Genomic DNA, 6,678 nt, shown 5'->3' with positions numbered 1-6,678 from the left:
CCATTTATGCCAATTACAAATACAGAGTGTGTGATCATGAAAAAGTTGTTTAAACATGTTCAGTGTGTGTGCGTGTGTGTGTGTGTGTGTGTGTGTGTCAGTGTGTGTGCATGTATGTGTGTGTGTCTGTGTTAGAAAAGAGTAAGAGCACATGGTAAAGTAAATGTGGTAGAATATTAACGACTGATAAATCTGAGTGATGGATTCATGAATGTTCTTAGTAATACACTTGTCACTCTTCTTGAAGTTTGGAATTATTACAAAATTAACATTAAGAAAGACCAAGCTTGGGTGGCTCAGTCAGTTAAATACCCGAGTTCAGCTCAGGTCATGATCTCATAGGTTTGCGAGTTTGAGCTCTGAGTCAAGCTCTGTGCTGACAGCTCAGAGCCTGAAGCCTGTGTCTCCAGGATTCTCTCTTGGATTCTGTGTCTCCCTCACTCTCTGCCCTTCTCCTGTTTGCATTCTGTCTCTCTCTCTCTCAAAAATAAATAAACATTAAAAAGCTAAAAAAAAAGAAAGACCAAATATCAGATAATAAGTAGATATGGTAAGTAAATAAACTAATAATTTTTAAGAACTTATTTTTTAAAGAAAGAAGAGGAAAAAAGAATAATTACAGAAGTTAAATTACATGATAATTAAATAAATATGGAATGATCACTTTAAAACAGTAACACTCCATCGTCTTTGAATATTCACTATCTGTCATGTCATGCATTTTCAAAATGCACTTTATGTATTTTTCATTCATTTAATCCATACAAAGTCTTGTGGTGGTAGGTTGTTTCCCAGCGTTACAGAGGAGGAAACTGAGGCATTGGAACTCTTATTTGCGTAACCAAAGTAACTCAGGTGATAGTCGGAAAACTGGTTCAAGTAGAGGCAGTACAATTCAGAGACAGTGAGATCAACCATTGTAGTTGGTGAGGTAAAAACTTTCATATAGTGATGTGACATCAAGAACCCAGTGTGTAACAAGGGGTGAAGTCACAAAGGCTAGTCCCCTAGTATAGGAAGAGATTGTGTTTCAAATTACATGTGGAGAGGTTGGCCTCAAGTAGCCTAAAGATTACTTCTCCCATGGTGTCTGGGATTTACTGTGGCGGTTGAACAGGGTGATAAAGATAGTTATTGAAATAATTTGTGTAAAATCTATCTATAAATTTAGATGAAATCATATTACATATCTACTTGAAAAGTCATATTATTGTTGGTGAAGACTAGAAATTTTAGCCTACTTAATGAGCATGGACCTTTCTAGGCAGCTGGCTGCTCTTTGTGTTTACTATAATAATTTCTTGAGCTGAAACATGCACCTAACATAATATTATAATCTGACTGGAAGTATGGTAAAGAAAATATGGCATTTCATTGTCTTCAAAGTGACAGTAGAAATAGTTTGATACAGGAAGAAAAATACAGATATATAGATTATCTAATTCAATTAGTTATACATATTTTGATTAGTTGCTGAGAAGCAGCACTATTAATTCTTTTAAAAGAATACCACGAGATCATAATGGTATGTGTTCATATTGTATGCTTGTGAGAAAAATCAGATAATTTGTTTATATTAAATATATGTATATAAATGTAAATGTGTATAATAGAGAATATGTGCCATCATTAACAACGCTCAGAACAAATTAAAATTATTTCCACCAAGTGCTGATTTCCAGACCTACCAATATTGTGACATACATTTGATTATTATTATGGCTCCTTATTCTGTTTTCCTGCACATTTCCAAGCCAGGTTCAGATAAACACTTGGGATTATTTTTGTTGTTGTTTTTTGTTTTGTGAGCCACTTATGTAACAACACAATCATGACATCTCTCTGCTTGAATTGTTTTAACCATTCATTCACTTTACCTATAGAGTTTTAGAGAGACTCCTTAAACACGCTCACAATGATATTTTTGATCTACACTCTCCTTCACAGCATAGTACCTTATTACATTCGGTCAGTACCAATACTGATTGTATTTGCCTCCTGTGTTTTAGATACTTTCTAATGTAGAATATATCTACTGCACATATAATACTGCAGCAACTGCTAATAGCATCCCTCCCTGTGTTGTGTGATATGTGAGGCCTTGAAAATTTTACAAAAAATGTGGGCCCTAGAATTTTTATACAGTTTTCAATGGTGCGTAAAGAATGGATACGTGGAACACCTTGAGAAAATATAGTAGTGTGGACCAAGAACCAACAGAGAGAAGTCTAGTGCAGATTAAAAGGAGGTAAGGGGTGTGTTGAGAGAAGCTTTAGTGTGAAGCCATGGCAGGTGAATGAGGAGTGCATAGACCATTGTGTTAATGGTGGGTAGCCAAGAGGACGCACCCTGTATCCATGCGGTTTGAGAGGTCAGAAGATTGAAAGAGGAAAATCTCAAAGAAAAAACTAGTCTTTGAGGGCGGAGGGAATTCTCCACAGGTTGCAGATCATTCAGATATGAACTTCACAATTGCTACCCATTTCGAGTTTTCAAATTACAAGCCTGAATTCAATCTATTCTCAATTGCATAGTGCTTGTTTTTGAACAGAACTGTTTAGTTTGTGAGTTCCTAAATCTTTGTTTCCTTCTTTTCCCATCTGATTTTCAGGGATGGCTCCCTTGTATCACTGTGATAGGACATAAAGTTTAGTTTATGCTATATTTTAAAGTGGACAGATTCCTGTCACTAGAGGAATAAATTAAAGTTCTTACACTGGTGTTTGGGACCCAAACGGGCCTCAAGTACCACTGCCCTCCAAAAAGGAAAGACAAATTCAGGGTCAAATACCACATAAATACACTTATAGGTGAAACACATGCACATATTTTGATATAAAATACAGTATTTGTAGCTCAATTTCAACAAATATATTCTAAGCAACATTTTTCAGTTTACAATATAACTTTCATGTCATTAATGGCTATTAAAATTTGGACTGTGGTCACTGTGCGTGGCCCACTTGCAGCAGCAATACCTGGGCAAGTTGTGAAAACATATCTTGACTGTTTTTATGCCCTTTTTTTGACATGTGACAGAGACGGAGAATTCTTAGAATTCACAGATTCCAGCCCACACACCCCTTTTGACTTTGCGTCCTTGGAGGAGAGCTATTGCCTTCTAGACTTTGGCATTTATGCTTCTAGCTATGCTTCCTGCCACTGTTTAGAGGAACAAACTCCCCCAGATGCTGAATGTGATGATAGTATGTGAAAGTGTCAGCTGATGAGGTTTTCTGGAAATTTACCTATCCAAAACAAGAGAACTTCATTGTTTCTCAGCATATTCTCCAAGCCATTTAAATAGAGAACTGTAAGAATCCTTGCTTACCAAACCAAACCAAACCAAACCAAACCAAACCAAACAAAAACAAAAACAAAAATAAAAACAAACAAAAAACAAAAATAGAAGAGAAACACAATACATAAAAACAACCTCTGTTTCCTCTGCTATCTGTAATATGGTGAATGTTGGAACAGATGAACAGGTACAGACACTTGATTCAGATTACAGGTTCAAACATGCATTCTCAAATTGTGGACTGGTCTGTCTAAATTTAGTGGCTTTGCTGTCCTCCATTCTGCTTTGATAATCTGCATGATTGACTGGCTAAGGATCATTCAAAAAAACTGAACTAGTAATTTTGGTCACTCATAGTTTGAAAGCTTCAGAAATAATGAGAGTGTGAAGCAATGTTTAAAAAAATATGTATATATAACACAAATTGTGAGCTATATGATAAGCTAGTTCCCATGCTGTTTCTAAGTGGTTAGTTTTTTATTCCTCTGGGAAAAATAAGTGAAAATAACCCAATGTTATTTTCCTTACTCATAAATCTTAGGGTTATTTTGATACTTAAGAAATTGGAGAATAAATAAATGGATTATTGCAAATGTCATAGCAGTACTTCTGTGCCTGGCAGGGGCTTAAGCTTTCCAGTAATACATTTGATAGTAGCACACAACTAGGGAGATCACAGGAAATTTGAAGTACAAGTGAGTGTAGATTAATATAAGTATATCTTTATTGGAATAAAATATAACCGTCAGATTATATTTTATACAACAGAGAGATGGGAAATGATGACGGCTGTGAACTGCATAACACAGAGCAGAACAAAATACACAAAAGTAAGGAACCTATGGAAATATGGTAAACACTTCTAAACATGAATCCTACCCTCCCAGGTGCTTTTCTTTCTTTCTTTTTAAGTTCTGAAATAGGGCTACTTTACCATATCTAGTTCTAATTGACCCTTCTTCCAAATTCCTTACCAATTTTGTAAATGTTTCTCTTCTATAAGAATTTTGGTGGAATTGTAATTTTTTTTTAAGTTTATTTATTTTGAGACAGATGAGACAGTGTGAGTGGAGGGGTAGAGAGAGAGAGAGAGAGAGAGAGAGAGAGAATCTCAAGCAGGTTCTGCACTGCCAGTGCAGAGTCAATTTGGGGCCCAAATCCATGAAACTGCGAGATCATTACCTGAGGCGAAACCAAGAATCCTATGCTCAACCAATTGTGTTACCCAGGTGCCCCAAGAATTTTGGTGGAATTGTAAAACAAAGGTTTTGCAATTGGAAACTCAGGGCCCTAAAAAAAAAATCGAACTTTTATTTGGCTCAACAGTTTTTAACTTATTTATATTTAAAAAATGAATTAAAGAAATAGATTTAGCTGCTAGTACAACTTCTTTAGTAAATAAAATATTCTTAGGAAAAAATTTAACTTTATTTTTTTTAATAAATGAATTCACTTTACACTTTATACATCTGATTCTGTCTGTCTAATGCACAGCGACACGATGACTTATTTCTAAAGTTGTTTAATTTTCAGTTATTTCTCAGTCATATCAAGTTATGACTTCAATCATATCCAGTAGTATTTTTATTTTATACTGTAAGCCCTTCTGAATTTCATGCTCACCATCTACTGGCTTGTGGAAGTACAGCCATATTGGGGGGAGGAGACTATAGAAGACTCATTATTGGTTTTACTTGATGTAATATTAATAACATTTGAGATATTCTCAGTTTCATCTGATCCCTGGGCATTTTCCTGTCTTCACTGAAATATTCTAGGATGTAGCCTTGCTTCCTTCAAACTCAGCTTGATAGTTCACACTGCATCTTTCGTTCTGTGGACACCTGTCCTAGTTGCAAATATTGCTACAGGTCCCTCAGTTCTTATCTGTTAACATTATATGTTAGACAGTATGCAGTAGACTGTTCTCTTGCATTTTTCTTTGACCAAGAGTTGTTGGTGGATACTTACTCTGCCCCTTGTTAAATTAATTCACAAGGAAGCTGACTGAGGTGGCTCTAATGCTTGAGTGTCTATGTAAGCAAACAAAAATCCAAGCTTGTAAATACCTCAAGTTTACAAAATCATGATGCTATGGACAACCAATCATAAACAGCCAACTAGACTTTAAGCTATAGCCAATTAATAATGTCTTTTCTTTACTTCCACACCTTCTCTTTATAAGTCTTTCCCTGAGTTCTTGTGGGCCAGAGCATTCCTAATCACTCCTAGTTTGGCACTGACTGATTCTAACTGATTTTTGCTCCAATAAACTCTTAAAAATGTGCCTCATTTTATATTTTGACACACTAAAGCCCCCTTATAAGACTTATTCTAAGTATGTCTGTAATTCTTTATCTCATTTTGTTTGTCACAGTGGCTACTCCTTCCTATCAAGACGTGGAAACTATTTCCATAACCCCCAGATCTTGGCTGGCTTTGTGACTTGCTGTGGTGAGTAGGATGTGCTAGAAGTGAAGATGTATTGGTTCTTGCCTAGGTTTGGGAAAGTTTTCTGTGCTTACCTTTTTGTTTTGTTTTGTTTTCAGATCCTGAGAAAGACCACATGAATGATTCCAGGTGAGTCTGCTGGAGGATAAGGCATCACATGGCCCATCCATCCTAGCCAAGTGGCAGCCTAGACCAGACTGACTGCTGCCAATTTCAAAGCCTGAGAGGGAGTCCAGTCATATCAGTGGAGCCCTGTTCTCATATCACAACTGCCTTCAGCTGCAAAAGTAAACGTGGTCAAGACCAGAAGAAACACCCAGCCAACCTGTAGTCTTGTGAGCAATGACAAATGCTCACGGTCTTGAGTCACTGAGTTTGGGGGTGGTTTGATATGTAAGAATAGTTAACTGATAGGGGCACCTGGGTGGCGCAGTCGGTTAAGCGTCCGACTTCAGCCAGGTCACGATCTCGCGGTCCGGGAGTTCGAGCCCCGCGTCGGGCTCTGGGCTGATGGCTCAGAGCCTGGAGCCTGTTTCTGATTCTGTGTCTCCCTCTCTCTCTGCCCCTCCCCCGTTCATGCTCTGTCTCTCTCTGTCCCAAAAATAAATAAACGTTGAAAAAAAAATTAAAAAAAAAAAGAATAGTTAACTGATAAAGCCTCCCTTATAGCTCTCACCTCTGTTGCCCTAATGCCACTGTATCACAAAGAACACCTGTAAACTTGCTGACTATCAGACATGAGAACCTGTGAGCACACATCTATTTCCACAGGAATGGCCAAACCTATCTGTGGGTTTTACTGCTGTCTCCATCCTTTCCAAATTCCTATTTATGAGCTGTGGTGGTTCAGAAAAATCAAATGATATGTATCAAGGTCTGGGAATAACACCTTCATTACAGACACTGACAATATACATTTTTTTAAC

At 37.0% G+C, this 6,678-nt stretch overlaps 1 long non-coding RNA gene across 1 annotated transcript; it reads left to right on the top strand.

Annotated features, from left to right (window-relative positions):
• Positions 1–1,040: 1,040 nt before the first annotated feature.
• Positions 1,041–6,256, top strand: LOC109495461. Its single transcript, XR_002150867.3, has 4 exons — positions 1,041–1,118; positions 4,070–4,131; positions 5,679–5,755; positions 5,851–6,256. It is a non-coding gene; the product is annotated as an uncharacterized LOC109495461 (long non-coding RNA).
• The last annotated feature ends 422 nt before the right edge of the window (positions 6,257–6,678 follow it).

Source organism: Felis catus, chromosome F1 (assembly GCF_018350175.1).
Source record: "Felis catus isolate Fca126 chromosome F1, F.catus_Fca126_mat1.0, whole genome shotgun sequence".
Taxonomy (NCBI): domain Eukaryota; kingdom Metazoa; phylum Chordata; class Mammalia; order Carnivora; family Felidae; genus Felis; species Felis catus.
This window is presented reverse-complemented; position numbering and strand designations above follow the sequence as displayed.